The 17,021-nt window shown below is 45.9% G+C and overlaps 1 protein-coding gene across 4 annotated transcripts in view; it reads right to left on the bottom strand.

The window, feature by feature from the left end:
* DAAM2 (dishevelled associated activator of morphogenesis 2) overlaps positions 1–17,021 on the bottom strand; it is a 260,805-nt gene that overhangs the window by 184,570 nt on the left and 59,214 nt on the right. The window contains exon 1 of one of the 4 annotated variants that reach the window (XM_075064271.1): positions 3,048–4,055. The exons of 2 other annotated variants lie outside the window; for them this stretch is intronic. The gene's annotated coding sequence lies outside the window, so the exon portion shown is untranslated. Of the gene's footprint in view, positions 1–3,047; positions 4,056–17,021 lie in introns of those variants that run through there. One more of the 4 variants, XM_075064270.1, reaches the window with a different exon arrangement.

Below are 17,021 nucleotides of genomic sequence, written 5' to 3'. Positions count from 1 at the left end.
AAAGGTAGTCTCAGGGGAGGGGGAGGAGCCAGTGTGAGGCACCTACCAGCAAAACAGAGTCTACGACTATGCTCAGGAGCCAAAGGAAAATTTTAGCTGTCCCAACACAATGCAGCTACCTCCACCTGCTCCATTAAGAATATACAGGGCCGGATTTCTTGCCTTGGCCTGCACCCACTCAAGGAAGGGCTCGAGGGCAGGGAATGGCAGAAAACGGTACTCAAATTGTCAAGAGGAGATTTACCGAAATCATTTGGGGGAGGAGGAGGGGAGGTGAAGAACAAGCTCCAAACCCTGAAGATCTCAGGGGGACCCACAGGAGGCAGCCAGGGAAATCTGTGTTGAGATCCCGTACTATCATGCCAACTCTGTGGCTCTCCCCAGCTTCCTAACAACAGTCTCACTGGAGCTACAGGCCCAAGACTTCCCCCAGGATGCTGGCTCTGGGAACCAATTCTCACCTCCTACTCCTATATGAGGTTCTCCAGTGCAGAGATGGCCACAGAAGAATGTGTGCACCTCCCTCCCCCTGGGCTGCCCTGTCCACAGCACCCCTCAGTCCAGGGGAGATTCTCCTCAGCATATCCAGGGCAGGGATATGTATAGTGCTGCAAAGATGATTTAACACACTCATATCTGGGGTGGAACCTAGATGGAGGAGTTATCTGGGCCACAGACTGGTGCAACTCTGGTGAATTCAGCAGTTTTGTCAGTTTCTCATCCATTCAAACCTGAAATGGGAGCAAGACATGAGCCCCACAGAAAGCAGTCCCATAAGGGTATGTCTACACTGCAGCTAGGCGTCAGTCTCGCAGCCCAGGTGGACAGACTTATGCTAGTGGGGTTTGAGCTAGTGCACTAAAAATAGCAGTGTGAATGCAGAGGCTTGGGCAGCAACCTAGGCTCTCAAACCTACCTGACACCCTGTGTCTGAGATTTGGTGGCTAGCCTGAGTCTCCACCAGAGCCACAACGTCCACACTGCCATTTCTAGGGCCCTAGCTCGAGCCAGGCTAACAAGTCTCTCTTCAGGCTGTCAGGCTCCAAACTGCAGTGCACACCTACCCTTTATGGCTTCAGATATACTGAGAGCACCAAGTTTCATGCAGCTCTGGCCCCATTCCCACTCACTACTGCCACATTTCCTTCTCTATTGAGAAGTTTTAGTTTTGCAGCTAGGGTCCATCACTAATAACATCCACATGTGTGGCAGAAGCAGTTGTGCCCATGTTAGTTCTGCTAGTGTTAGAGGTTAATGCACAAAGTACATGGGGGGGGGGGGGAAGGTTGGAGAGGATGGGCTGGGGCAGTGCGGGGAAGGAGAAAATGGCCTTCAGCCTCCTGGAAATTCTCAGGGAATGCTGCTTCCTTCGCAAGCTTCTAAAAAGGTTTTACAAACATTGCATGGTAAAAAACAAGAAAACCTCAACAAACCCTGGCTTAATAAAGAGGAACCGACAGCATCTCTGTAAGAGTCAAAAGCCATGGCAAGCCAATTCTTGGAACCTCTGGCAGAGAGATTAGCCAGGACACGCCCTTCATTCAGAAGTCAATAAATGAATCCTCAGCAACTGGCAGAGAAAGGAGGAGGAGGATGGGATGGTGTGAAGCAGCACAAATCAACTCCCTCCTCAAGCAAACAGCTGGTCTACAAAGGCTGGATTTGGTATAGGGGGAGACAGAACGAAACATGCCCTGTGCATGTCACTAAGCGTCTACTCCAAAAAAGTTCCAATATGGTGCTCATCACTGTGGCATCAGAGCACTTTCTTGTAGTGCATTAAGCAACACCACTAACATCTGCTGTGTGTTTGTTCTCTCATTCTGTCCCCTGGGGTAGAAGTCTGTGCAGTGGAGTGTTTTGAATTTCTGTATATTATAGCAACGTGTGTGCGCGCGCATATGTTTATGTTACAAAAGGGAATGTCAAAGACGTGCCATGCATTTAGATCAGAAGGAGAAAGCAGATATCCACAAGGAAGAGTCATCAGTCCAGAGTAATCCCTGGGGTAACACTACTAAATAAACTGAATCAGAGATGAATTTAGGCCACTTTTTGTATTCCAGGACTGGGAGGGGCTGCAGGTCAGGGGTGAGGGGCACTGGCAGAGCTAGGTCGGGGGAGCCCAGGGCTGGGATAACAGGGGGGGGCAGCAGCAGCTCAGGGGCGAGAGGCATGGGCAGAGCTGTATGTGGTGAGCCCAGGGCTGAGATAGCAGGTCAGGGGTGAGTGGCACAATATCAGCATTAATGGGAATCATACACTGAGAGAGGGGTGTATAGACAAAAGCCTGTGTGGGTCTGATCAGCCAAGAGAAGAGAGGCTATGACAGTCAGAGGGATGCAGTCATCTGTCCCACTTGCACAGTGTTTGTCATTATGAAAAACTTTCCTAGGACAGCTACACAGTATACAAACATAAAGCCAAGTCAATTTTTAACTGTTCTTTTGATAGCTTTTTCAGGGGCTGTGTGAATAAAGCACTGCTTATTTTATCTTGAAAATGACAGCATAGTGTACCTGAGCTGGATGGAGGTGGGTGCATATGCCCAACTATGGGCATGTGGATCTGTCAGAGAGGGCAATCCTTCCTTGTGGGCATGTATTGGGGTCTCTTTGGCTTGCTTGTGAGCATATGGACAGAGAGAGAGGTATGTGTGTATGTTCATGTATGAGTGGTCAGGCGTGCTTGGTGCAGATCTAGATGGGGTATAGGCTGGAGTGACTATGTTTGGGCCTGTACTTGTGAGGATCAGTGGAGGAGTAGGATGGGGTGCAGAACTAAATATCAAGGCATTAAAAGGGTGTTTTTGAAATATTGATCTAAAAAAACCCAGGCCAGTCCAAATGTGGCAGTACTGAGCTGTTTCTAAGCCAGCCTCCCTGCTAGCAGGCCTAGGGAATTTTTAGGGAGCATGTCTGCAAGCAAAAAAACACCAACTCCTCCAATTTCTTGTTTGCAGAAGGGCTGGTCTACACTACAGGGGGAAAAGATCGATCTTAGATATGCAACTTCAGCTACGAAGTATCTAAGATCGAACTACTCACCATCCTCACGGAGCAGGATCGATGTCCGCAGCTCCCCCTGTCGATTCCACAACTCCGTTCCGGAACTCCACCAACCCGAATCGATATAAGCGCATTCGGGGATCGATATATCGATCCCCGTGCAATCGCTTGCTACCCGCCGATACGGCGGGTAGTGAAGACGTAGCCGAAGGTAAGAGTGCACAAGCTGTTCCTCACACAAGCAGCTGGGTGCAGGCAGCTGCCCCACCCCCTTCCCAAGCCTAGTTATTAAACTACATGAAACACTGAGCACTAGAAACTCCTGGGGAAACTGCAGCTTTGGCAGCATTAGGAGCCCTTCCAAAGTTAAAGGAAACCTCATGGGTACTAAACAATCTCATTCATATGAATATTTCCAACCCAGGCACCTCCCAAACATACAGTATCTAGGAGTCTTTGTAAAGCTGTGTCTCTTCAACAGCAACACCAGTCTTATTGCATCTCAGTACAATAAGTTTAACCTCTCAACTGCTGGTTCCCACATCAGCTCTGGTGTGATGGTGACAGAATACACAGGCCTGTTTTGAAGATCTGATGCTCCCTTGGAAGATTGAGGGGACATACCAGCTAAGCCAGGCAGCACTTGAGATGGACTCCATTCAGCAGTCTAGCATTCATTTACCTCCATTGGTCCCACTAGCTGAGAAGAGATCCTTGGTATTGGAGATGAGCCCAAACTGCAAGATTCAGATCCAGATCTGATTTTTCCCCAAAGTTCAGGGGGTTTCAGACGTAGCCTGTTGATTCTGACCCATTTCTGTTCATCACTGTTCCTGCTTCTGTTAAGTCAATGAGTGGCTCAACCACCCATGTCACTAGGAGCAAGATGAGGCCTTGGAAGCTCTAGGAGAGCCAATCAAGTGTCATCCAATCTTTTCCCTTAGGAAGCTTTTCAGGACAAATGCTTGGAAAGCAGATGAATGCAATTCTGGTGAGCCTTTCCCAGAGTTCAAGCCCTGGTCCCTGAGGTCTAGGAACAGTATGTTTGGCAGGGCTTTTCCGGAGCCTGCTATGTGGAAGATAAAGAATGTGAACAATTTCCTGCTCAGCGGCATGCAGCTCCCAAAACATCTGACAGTTTATGTACTGGAGATTGTCTCCACAGAAACCTGGCTTCAGAGACCAGAACACCAACAAGTGCCAACTTTCCAGTAATGAGAAGCTGATCTTCCTTTTCTTATTCTTTTCCCCCCTTCTTTCCAGTCTCAGCCTTCTCCCAGGTGACTCCCCCTGCCCCGCCAAGCACCCTCAACACCAAGGAAACCCACAGCCCCTCCCTTTCAACCAGACCTGAGGAAGGCTCCATTAACACCCATATCAATGCTGCAGATAAGGTTGCTCCCAGGTCAGTAGGAGCTCAGAATCAAATATGCTCTCCATCGACTGAGGCCACTTTTACTGGCTGGACACACAACACAGCATTGACACATTGTTCTCCCACTCTCCCTTGCACAACCTCTAGAGAAAACCTGGGATGGAGTCTCTGGGGAGAGCTCTCTCTTTCAAATTGTTTCAAAAACCAGCATCCATGCTCCCAGTCTATGGAACCTGGTTTTCATCAAGTCTTAGCAGCTAAAGGCAGGAAAGAACCACCGTATTAGGTGATCCCACTCCTGAACAAGTGTGATGTCCCCAATAGGGGTATGGGCTCTGTCAGGGCATGCCATGGAGGGCCAGAGCATTCTCTCTTCTCAGACCAGGCCCCACTATGCTACTAGCACACTGGAGTTTTTCAGAGCATTTCCAATTTTCACCCCAGTGAAATTAGGTATTTTCTCAGGGTCAGGCCTCTGGTGTGCAGAAACTGAGCCTGCATAGTCCATGTCAGATCTCTCATGACCAGATGGAGTTAGGTCTCTGCAAAGAAAGAAATATTTGGCACAACATGCATCAGATCCATCAGTTCCAAATACCCACCTGAAGAAGTTTAAGGGATAGTTTCGACTCTGCGCTATGCTTAGCCCTTCAGGGAATTCTTGCAAAGTGGGGCCTAATTCAGAGGCACATGCTTGTCAATGATATGCATTGTGTTCAATCACATGACACAAACGGATCATATTACTATATTTGAAAATTTCAACCAGGAAATTTTTTTTTTTTTTAAATGCATTTATCTTATTGATCAGTTCTGCCACCCACTCTCACTACTGCCGCCTTACAAATGCAGGTTCACACATATACTCTACAACTTTAGTATGACGGTTTGGTTCAAGACAGTCTCAAAGTTAGATGTTTAGAGCCATATTTTCCAAACAGCTTGACACTCACAGTCAGGGCCAAGTTTTCACAAAAAGTCCAGCTCCCATCAAGGAACCAAAGCAAGGAACAGATTTTCAGAAGAGCTGAGCATGGTGGGTAGAAATGTAATACATACATCCCCTTGCAAAAAAGTTCCAAAGTATATTTTTGTTCTGAAACAGGAAGCTTTGCATGTTTCTAGGGATAAATTAATTCCCCCCTTCTACTGCTTTTTTTCAAACTGCAACAGAAAGCTTCAGAGGGACAAAAAGAAAAAGGAAGTGGGAAAAACTCCACTTCTGGGCATCATTCATTTTACTGCATTTGGGGGGAACACAAGCCTCAAAAATTTGAAGTTTTTAGATTTTATGCAGGGCTACCCAGAGGATTCAGGGGGCCTGGGTTCTTCAGCGGTGGGCCCCCCCACCGAATTGTCACCAAAGACCCAGGACTTCGGTGGTGAGTCCCGGGGCAGAAGGACCCCCCCGCCGTGGGTCTTCAGGGCACTTCGGCGGCAGGTCCTGGAGTGGAAGGACCCTCTCGCCGCCAAATTGCCAACCAAGACCCAGAGCAGAAGCAACTGTGGGGGCCTGGGCCCCGCAAGAGTTTTCTGGGGCCCCCGGAGCAAGTGAAGGACCCTGCTCCAGGGACCCCGAAAAACTCGTGGGGGGCCCCTGCGGGTGCCAGAGCAAATTGCCCCACTTGCCCCCACCCCCACCCAGCCCTGATTTCATGAAACAGCAGAAAACTTTGGAAAACTGGAAACTTTCTGCAAATGTTCCCGGTTTTGGAAGGAGGCCATTTTTGATTGAAAAACTAAAATGAAAAATTTCAGCCAGCTCTAGTGAGGAGCATGAGCCCTTTTGAAAAACTGGCCAGCAGCAGCATCACAATGTGGATGCCTCATTTGCAGGTGCTGAGCATTTGGAAAAAAAACTGGTCCTACATGAATAACTAGTCTCTCTTATCTACACCAGCAGTTTCTCACCTTTGCAGTCCCACCATTGGTGATGGCAATGGTGGAAATACTAGCACAGGGCTCTGGAGTTTTACCATGTTGCCTAACCGCCTCCTAGCTGGCAGAGCAGCACCAGTAGCAGGGAAACAGTGGGTGATATGAAGAGAAACGCCAATGTAGACAAGCGAAGTGACCCTCTTCCATGGATGTTGAGTGCTCTTCTGCCTAAGCAATCAGCCAAAACATTCTCTGCTAATTCACACTAGAGGGGATGCTGGTATGGAAAGACACAGATATACATCTTCACTGTTAAAAACGCAGGCCTTATTTCTAGTCTGAATTTGTCAAGCTTCAACTTCCAGCCACTGACACTGGATCTTGTTATACCTGTGGGTAGATTGAAGAGCCCTCTACCATCAAATGTCTCTCCTCCACGTAGGTATTTACAGACTGATAAGTCACCCCTTAACCTTCTCTTTGTTAAAGCCAAATAAATTGAGCTCAAGTCTTGCCAAGCAGTACAGAGAATTGGACAGTGGAAATGTTAACTCTAACCCTCACCTTCACTGACCTATGCTGCAGACTGCTACAGTTTGTGTGTTATAACACTTTGCACTTGGATAGCACCTTCTACCCAAAAATCTGAACCATGCTCAAAGCAGCAATGAACTATGATTCACAACAAACCTGTGAGGTACAAAAATATTATCCCCTATCTAACAGGCACAGAGCCTAGGTGCCTTACTCAAGGCCATATACCATGTCAGTGGCAGAGCCCAAGATAGTACCCGTATCTTCTGACTTGCAATCTTGTGCCGTAACCTCAAAATATCCTATGGAGCAGAAAACCCATCTAAAGAACACCCCGGAGTTAGATGTAAGCAAAACCCACATGAAAACCTAAATGTAAGTGAAGCTCCAGCCTTCCCATGTATCACTTTCCTCTTGAAGATTTTTAGGGCTTGGGAGAAATTCCAAATAAATGATATTCCTATGCTTTGATCCTGCAGTTGCATCTGCTAGCATAAGCCCTTGTTCCTCTGTAACTTCAGTGATACTGCATGCAGGTGCCAGGGTCTGCAACAGTGGATTCAATCACAGTATCAAAGCCTTCAATATTAAAATTTAAAAGTTGTGTAAGATAAAGTGCGAACCACGTAGCTTCATTTAATTTTCATTTAAGCCTGCCCAACAAGTCCCCATTCCAATTTGGTACCTTAATATTTTGTTTTCAAAATTATTTAAAAGTCACTTCTCCTCTCTTAGCTGCCAAGAGAGAAGGAATCTGGGACTTTGCCTTTCTTGCATTGATGAAATCACCTAACACCTGAAGCAATATAAAGAATGCAACTCAGAGCCTCAAGGCTTGGCAGATAACAAGAAACTGGGCCAGTTTCACCTTTAATAAATAATTCTAAGTAATTAATTTCCAATTTCAGATATGGATGGAAACCCAGCCCATGCAGCACTGCAGAGAGGCACAATCCAGCACATGGTCAACATGCACTAACATGGGAAATCAGAAACAACGAGTACTGGATTATTCATTTAAAATCAGCAATACATAGAGTCAGGTCATCCTTTTCTGTGCACATAACCCACAGAAGGGAGGAAGTTACTATTAAACAGGCAAGGTTAAGGGCATAGAAGATTTAACTCACTCTCTGTATGTGGCATACAGTCCCTTCCATAACCAAAGTCCAAAGCAGTACTTAGAAGACATTGTGTGGTGGCATGAGGGAGCAGCCAGTCAGTCTGGGAGCTAGACACCCAGGAGAACAAACATTCTTAATAAAGGACCCTCTTTATATTCATTACAAGTCCTCTCTTCTCTACCACAAGGGATACGACAGAGGAGGGATTAGCAGCTGGCACTCGGAAGAACCAAAGTTTTCTAAGCATGCAGAGCCCATGTGGAGTCCAGTCTCCAATAACGTGAATCTCATGCTCTGTACTGAGCGCCAGCTCCTTTGTATTCCTGAAGTCTCCTTTTCCCAGCTCAGAGCCATCCTACCACTGATGCTCCACGCTGCCTCTACTCTCCCACTGAGTTAGTGGAAGCTGTTGACTGGAAGGTAACAAGGGAGAGCATGTTATCTGGGGCTCTCTTCTAAGACCAGGATGGATTTTCTACTGCAGCAAGTCATCTAGACCAGTTGATCCTTGGCTCTGCTACCTCCAACCAGCCACATGTCCTGGCCTATTGGGACTGGCCTGGGCACTTGCTGCACACCACTTTCATGCACATCAACATTGTTCCCCTCTGCAGCACTTATAGGGAAGCACAGGCCCTATAATGAACAGAGATGCTATTTATTCTGTATAAATTCATGAAGTTATACTTATTCTTATAAATGCTCTCTCTACTTACCTCCCATAAGCTGAATTTAGAGCACTCCAACACTCAATTTCCACAAAGCAGGATTTCTGCTCATATGCAGGATTTTTCTGTTTATGGAGGTGCACCTGGGCCAGATGCAGTTGTCCTAGACCATTGCTTTGCTTGCTGCATACACTCAGATATCCTGCATACACAGACATCTCCATCCACAGCACAGGATTTTCATAGAATATCAGGGCTGGAAGGGACCTCAGGAGGTCATCTAGTCTAACCCCCTGCTTAAAGCAGGACCAAATCCCAACTAAATCATCCCAGCCCGGGTTTCATCAAGCCTGACCTTAAAATCCTAAGGAAGGAGATTCCACTACCTCCCTAGGTAACGCATTCCACTTCTTCACCACCCTCCTAGTGAAAAAGTTTTTCCTAATATCCAACCTACACCTCCCCCACTGTAACTTGAGACCATTATTCCTTGTTCTGTCATCTGGTACCACTGAGAACAGTCTAGATCCATCCTCTTTGGAACCCCCTTTCAGGTAGTTGAAAGCAGCTATCAAATCCCCCCTCATTCTTCTCTTCTGCAGACTAAACAGTAGTGTGGGGCCTCAAACTGGATACAATACTCCAGATGAGGCCTCACCAATGTCATATAGAGAGGAACAATCACATTCCTCAAACTGCTGGCAATCCCCCTACAGCCCAAAATGCCATTAGCCTTCTTGGCAACAAGAGCACACTGTCAACTCATATCCAGCTTCTAGTCCACTGTAAACCCTAGGTCCTTTTCTGCAGAACTGCTGCCTAGCCACTCGGTCCCTAGTCTGTAGCAGTGCATGGGATTCTTCCACTCTAAGTGCAGGACTCTGCACTTGTCCTTGTTGAACTTCATCAGATTTCTTTTGGCCCAATCCTCTAATTTGTCTAGGTCCCTCTGTATCCTATCCCTACCCTTCAGCATATCTGCCACTCTTCCCAGTTTAGTGTCATCTGCAAACTTGTTGAGAGTTCATTTCCTTGTTTCTTACCAATGGCCCAAGAGTTCAAGATTCCCAGTCATTTCCTGTCCCTTGGATTACCATCCAAAGATGTCCTGTTTACATTTCAGGACCGTGGTGGAAATAAACATGTCGTCAGGACATTCCATCAGCAGGATTCAAATACAGCCATGCTGGGCTTGATGCAGGATGCTGAACAAAATACAGTCTTCATTTTTATTTTATCTTCCTTCTTCAGCACCTTCCCCTTCCTTGTGTTTCAACATTACCTCACAAGGACACCAGGAGGTGCCTGCTGGTTAGTCAGTCTGTGTGAGAGAATTAACACAGCGGAAGAATCTCTACAGTTGAACCTTGTTAATTGCCACCCACAACTGCAGGACCCGTTGCAAAGTTACCAAATAGAGTGAGTTAGCAAGTAAGCAACAAAGATGAGGGAGCAAGGATATTGGAGTGCAAAACTGATGGTTTCTTTTAGAAATTATAATCTCAAAGCAATTTATATAGATGGTTTCAGTACCAGTCTCCTCATTTTACAGATGAGGAAATGGAGGCATGGACAAGCAGAGCAATTTTCCCAACTGGTCCACACTACTTGACAGCTAAATTCTGCTCTCAGCTACACTGGAGGTAAAGTATAGCTGAGATTAAAAAGGAGTTATTCATGACTATACTTCATAATGCACTAGCCAATATACTTTAAAATATTTTGTTAAAACAACGTCTGAGTAATAGAGAGACCCCCACTACAGCATCTGCTACTAAATCTCTGCAAAGAGAGCTAAGTAGGTTATAAAATTTGCAGGCTAGTAAAGGGCCTATTAGCAAAGTTCTACCATGTTACGATGATTAAAAACTCAGAACTTTGTGCTATACATTTACCCAATGCTTTACACACAGCAATTAGTTTCTTCATTCTAGTTAGGCAAATATAAATATTATGAAGGATCCTCTTGAGACACAAACTGGAAGGCTACCAAGAACAAACTAAACTCTCCCAACGTGACATATTCCAGAACACACTGGGGGTCTCAGAATCATGGAAGCTAGAAATGGAAAAGGTCCACCGGCTAATGTAGTCCACCTCCCTGTGGCCAACATAGCATTGTTCCTTACAATGTGCTGTCTAGTGTTTGGTCCAGTCTAGATGTAAGTGATCTCATCATAGAAGTAGGGCCAGTTCCTTTGGGAGGACAACTGAGATTTTGCAGGTTAGAGTGCGCATTTTAGTCCATGATGGTGTTGAATAAAACGGGAAATCAGAATGTCCTACTGTAGTTTTCATCTCAGGTGGAGATTACTTTAAATATAGGAACATGTGCAGCGTGACACATCGGGAGATCAGCAAGCACAGAGGGGACTGCATGACCCCTTGCATTTGGAATGGAATACTGAGACATTCATCTCTAGATTACAGCCCAGGTTGGTGTTGATTTCAAGTCATCGCTAAGTCACTACACCAGGGGTTCTCAAACTTCATTGCACTATGACCCCCTTCTGAACACAAAAATTACTACATGACCCCAGGATGGGGGACTGAAGTCTGAATGCCCCCTCCCCCATCTCTGCCACCCTGGGGGGAAGAAGGGGGCAAAGCCAAAGGGCTTCAGCCCCAGACAGTGGGGCTTGGGCTTTGGCTTCAGCCCTGGCCCCAGCAAGTCTAAGCCAGCCCCGGCAACGCAATTAAAACAGGGTTGTGACCCACTTTGGGGTCCTGACCCATAGTTTGAGAACCACTTCACTACAGTCATTCAGTTTTGAGATGACAAAGGCATGGATATCTAAGGTGCCCATCAGTTTGGTATCTAGTTCACTGAAACACACACTACCTGGGATTAATCTTGAAGGCCACCTGAACCTTTAGCTAGTGTGGGATGCTACTCACCACTTCCAAGTGGGGCAGACAAAGAGGAACACATGAGGTCTGTGTGCCACACTTTACACAGAGTGCCTATCCACAAAGCCTAGCTCTTCTCTTTTACAATAATAATTGGAGATATACCTATCTTCTGGAACTGGAAGGGACCTTGAAAGGTCATCAAGTCCAGCCCCCTGCCTTCACTAGCAGGACCAAATACTATTTTTTTGCCCCAGATCCCTAGATAGCCCCCTCAAGGATTGAGCTCACAACCCTGGGTTCAGCAAGTCAATGCTCAAACCACTGAACTATCCCTCCCCCCTTAAGTAGCCCAGATCCCTCTTACCTCCGAGACTGGCTCTGCCTTACTATGCTGCCTAGAGACTCAGGACGCTTTGACTGTCTTCCCTCAAACAGTAAAGAGAGCTCAGCACAGCCCATGTAGGGAGCTCTCTTGCCTATGGAAACACATGCAGGCTTAAGCCTGGCCCCATTTAGACAACTTTTTGTCCAAGGCTTTCCACTAACTGCAGGCTCTGGAATCCCTGGCATTTTGCCCATGGGCTGGATTTTCTCCATCTCTTCCTTTAAATTTAGCAAGCACAGGGCTGGAGTGGGGAGGAGATGGTGGTGTCTTCGCTCCCTCTGTTTTTGAAGATGTTATTTATTCTTGATCTAAACCATGTGCGTTCCTGCAGTATCTAGACAGGGGCTATATAAATGCATGTAGTGACATGACAGGTGTTGGAGATCAATGAAAAATGAGTTTGCTGGGTTTCAGTCCTGATCCTAGTGGACAAGCAGCCACATCACATCATACCTCACAGCTGGCACTAATCAACATCGCAGTCAGCAGTTGCACCGGAATGGCCAGAGATTGAACTGCCCTCTCACCTGTTCAGGATGAGCCTGAGGCACATTAGCAGGATAGGGTGTGGGAAGCTGACTCAGCCACTGCCCATGCTGTACCTGTTTCTCTAAAGAAAAACTTTCAAAAATACTATATTAACGGGGGGTGAGGGGGGAAGAGACATAATGGGCCTATGTTAAAAATAAAAAGCAAGTTCACTTCTGTTAGAGCAGCAGCAACAGAGCAGATGCCATTTCTAGTAATTCAAAGTGTCACTGAACAGCATCATTTTTACAAATACACTGAAAGCCGGACATGAAATAACTGGTTAACAGCTCCCTAATCACAAGGGCTTCCTCTGCTATACATTCTTCCTATTTATCCAATGGCTTCTGTTTTATATCTAGTTTGCTAATGGAAAGGGGGGAGGGCGGGATTGGCCTAAACTGATCCAACAGATGCACAGAACTGGGGCCTCAAACACAGGCTTCCTTTCTGTAGCCACCAAAGAAAAAGACATTTCAGCAGAATTCTTTCTTTGGAGAAAACTACCACAGAAACACATTCCCCTCTGTTTGGAGCCACTCAACATAATTGCAGCGCAGATGCCAGGAGATTATTTTGTGCTGCCTGCGTTCACAGTTCCCAGTAAGGTGGTACCAAAACAGCAGATTAGGGACTTGATTCTTTTCCCCTGTTAGCATGGAAAGAAAAACAAAACTAGCCTTAAAACATTTGTCCTTCATGGATCACAAAGTATTTTACACACACCACTGAAAGGTAGATTATCTTTTGAGACAACGTATCTTCTGGACAATCTGGGGCAGTTGGATTTTTAGAAGTATTCAGGTGCATTGTTTGTATTCACTATTACTATTCACTATGTATTCACTATGATAGTATGCAACTAGGGCTAGCTGCATTGCAAATCACCGGAGACTGGTCCTTTACATACTCAGTTATTGTGATTGCACATACTGTACGTGCAAATTCTGCATGCATATTTTGCAAACAGCGATACTACAAATCTTGGCTTCTAATGTCCACAGTGTAGAGATTTTAGGATGTAAGCCTTCCCCAAAAGACCTGACTGCCTCTATGGCTGAGCACATGGCAAATGCTCAGTAAAACAACAATCAGCATTGTTCGATCCATTTAAAGAAATTGCTGTGCGACACTTAAGTGACTTATCCAAGTTCAAACAGCAAGTCAGCAGCACAACCAAGAAGAGAACATAATTCTCCTGACTCCTAATAGCAGAACCACTAGGGAACAGCCCAGCCTCCAGACACTTTCCCAAAGAGAAAAGGGGCTCAGAGATTAATCCCTTACCTCAGATTCACTCAGCAGGGCAGGGTGGCCAGCCTGGTGGCTCCACACTGTGCTGTCACCTGGATGATCTGAGGTCAGGTCTTGAGCTTCCCAGTTGGGGGTGGGGGGTTGAGGGAGAGCAAGAACTGGAACTGTGATCCAACAGACACTCTGAGCACCGCTGACAAGTTGTCAGGGGAGACATGTCCACACACTCCTTGGCCACAAAAAAGACCACCATGATGCAGGGCCTCAGAAGATATGTTGGGGCTGGCTAAAGAGGAGACTGAGGCCAATTTCATAAGAAGTCCCAACAATTTAGAGCTGAAATGAATTACATACCTGAGAAGTTCCACCTCAGAATGATCACCACTGATAACAAGGCCTCTGTTTCTCTCTCACATGCACTTTTCAAAAGGGGTCCCAGCACTAACATACCTCCCACCAGATACTTTAGCAAAATTAGCCAACTCAAGGGACAGCAGCAGCATTCAGGCCTGAGACTTGCTGGCAGGAAACTGAGAACTCAATTTACCATACCCAGACTGAGCTTTGCAGAGGATACCCCCTCCCCAAAACTCCCAAGCCTTCAAGGTCCTGTGAATAAGTCATACTGTTCGTTGAAATAACAGTGGTACATTGTATATTGAGTAGCACAGTAACTCAAAAGAGCCGTTCCTCCCTCCCCCGGCACCTTCCTTCATCTGCACCATGCGAGCTGAAGAGGAAGGGAGCAACGAGGAACAAACAGCATGTATCATTGTGCTAGAATCACACATTCTGACTTTGTGCTGTTGGCAGCCTGAGAAGCGAGATTACAGTACAACGGAGCACACCCTGGAGTTCATTATTGCAGTTACACATCGGGACCTGTGCGTCACACAGAAAAGCAGGCAATGGGCTGGCGAGACCCCTTTCTAAATAGGTTCCCAAGTCAGCTACTTTGAGGAGCATGTTAGACGCTAGCAAGTGCTGCAGTGGCAGCATTGCCCAGTTAGGACTCAGCATCACAACAAGCCAGGTTTTGACCCACTTTTGTGTTGTGCATTTTGTCTAAATGGAGTTAGTGCTGGTCATATTGACAACCCTGGAACTGAAATCCTCCATTTACCCATAGGAAAAGGTCCCTTGTGGCCAACAAGAGTGCAAGTTATGTCACCTCTCACACACACACACACACACACACAGCACAACCCCAGACCATCCAATGCTCAGCCTCTGCTGAGATTAAGTATGTTGGATGTTTTTATGATGCTGCCATTTGTCCAATGAGAACTGGATTGAGACCCACCAAACTCAATTTTACACAGACCACTGACCAGCCATCAAACCATAATGACTTTTGATCAGTGCCAAACTTGGGTAGATTTGAACTGATTGTGAGCCAAGAACACGTCTGTTGCAAAAGACCCATCGCCTGGTGTTCTGGCCAAGTAACGCCATGGCCACATTCTGCTGTACCAAAATTCCTCCTGCCATTTCAACTGAATACTCTATCTCTTTCTATCCCAAACAGCTGTGTAGGTCTCTGTATGCTTTCAAACACCTCCTACTTTCTACCCTACAGGTAGCTGCAGATCAGTGGTAGACCAAAAGTTTTCTATTAAAATCTCCATTGTGGAGTGGAGTGCTTTTAGCATCATCAGGATGAAAGCCACTATAGGAATATAAAACATACAAGAGTAGATAAGGCATGTGGAATTTCAGACGCTAATCCTGGCCTTAGACTCTCTTAATTCAAGAAAAGCATGGGCTATAACAGAATTCTCCTGTTTTGTCAGAGCACATGGATTGCATCTCTACAACCTTCTTGGTTTATTCCTCACATGCAAGATTGCAGCATCTCTCACAGCTATCCAATATGCCTCCATTGTTAACATTCTTTAACTCATTTCACCGATTGAGATTTTGCAGAGAAAAACCATCACTCTGGTGGAAGAGCTGTAATGGTGTGATGACCCACAGGTAGGGATACAGGCATGTCTAGCACATCAGGTGTACATGCATTGCCTGAATGAATAGAACCTGGAACAAATCCTGTTCATTAACATCAGTGTACCTGAGACACCATAGCAGGGCTCATCAGCTTGTGAAAAATACTGTGGGATCTTGTGCAAATGAAAGTTGCATTTGACTCCATTGGGATTATATAGGTGTAAATGAGAGCAACATTCAGCAGCAAGAGCAATTTAAAAAAAAAAAAAAAAAAAGGATAGCTAGCTATCCTATATAAAGCATCCCACAAACACTCAGCTAGTGATTCTAGTAGGGTGGCATAGCTAAAAGCATAATGATGTCACATCAAAAGTGATATCTATGATAATTGATAAGATCCTAGATAACTGCTGCTGTTTCCAGTTTTTCTAGCCACACCTTAAATCCTCTGTGTTTAAGTGCTGATGATCCAGATGCTGGAGTCTCAAAGTATGGGTTTGAGACAAGTCCAACAGCCCATTTCTCCAGACCACCTAAAACTATGAGAAGAGCACAAAGCAGCCACTTAGTCATTGAGAGAATGGCCATAGCTTTGGCAATAGAAAGCCTCACCACAGCCCCTTATTCAATCATCATGGAGCACTGTCCCAGCCTAACCACCTCACTTCTGTCAGATAAAGTGAGGAGGGAACAGAGAGAATGCTCTGTCACTGGCAGAAGCAGTGCTTATGTTCACATAATCATAGCCCTGTCCCACTGCACATTCCAGAGTGAGAATATTCTTGCTTAATTTAGTCCTGGCTTCTCAGCTAGAGAGCTGCAGGACCGATGTGGGGGTTGGGGACTGGTAATGGTATGTGTCCATCTGTGACCTTCAGGAAAAGAGATTAGCAGAAAATTCCCCAACTCCAACCCCTCAGGCCTAGAAATTAACTGCAGTTCAGTTTGAATGAAAAAGTTTGCTAAATAAAATGGAAAAGCAGACAGTTTTTCTACCACCTCTCCCCACTAGATGAGTGTGTTGGGATGGCTGTGTCCCAGGGACAGTCCTCTTGGGCAGAGATTGAGATAATCTCAAATCTCACTTATGTAAAACTCACTAACACTAACTCAGCAGTAAAATGATGCTAACATCCTTTTCAATGAAAGCATGCCCCAAAAAAAGAGAAATACATTTAGTGCTATCCTGTACACCAAGTGCACTTGTGTCACTTTGCCATTTAAGGCTCCTTGGAGCAGTGTCTTTCTTCCTGATTGAAGCTTAACAACAAAGTATAATAGTGAATCTGAGCAGGCGCATCTTCTACGGCTAGGCAACAAGCCTGAATAGCGTATCAGATCTACTCCAACCCTAAATATACTCCTCTGCACTCACTGTGTTCTCAGTCACAGCAGTTGCTGAGTTATGAGGGATTAGCTTGCCTTGGAAATCATTATGTCCGCATTACAGTAGCAATGCTTTCTTAC

The sequence above is a fragment of the Chelonoidis abingdonii genome, chromosome 3 (assembly GCF_003597395.2).
Source record: "Chelonoidis abingdonii isolate Lonesome George chromosome 3, CheloAbing_2.0, whole genome shotgun sequence".
Taxonomy (NCBI): Eukaryota; Metazoa; Chordata; order Testudines; family Testudinidae; genus Chelonoidis; species Chelonoidis abingdonii.
Note: the sequence above shows the minus strand (reverse complement) of the source record. Positions and strands in the feature narration are given on the sequence as shown.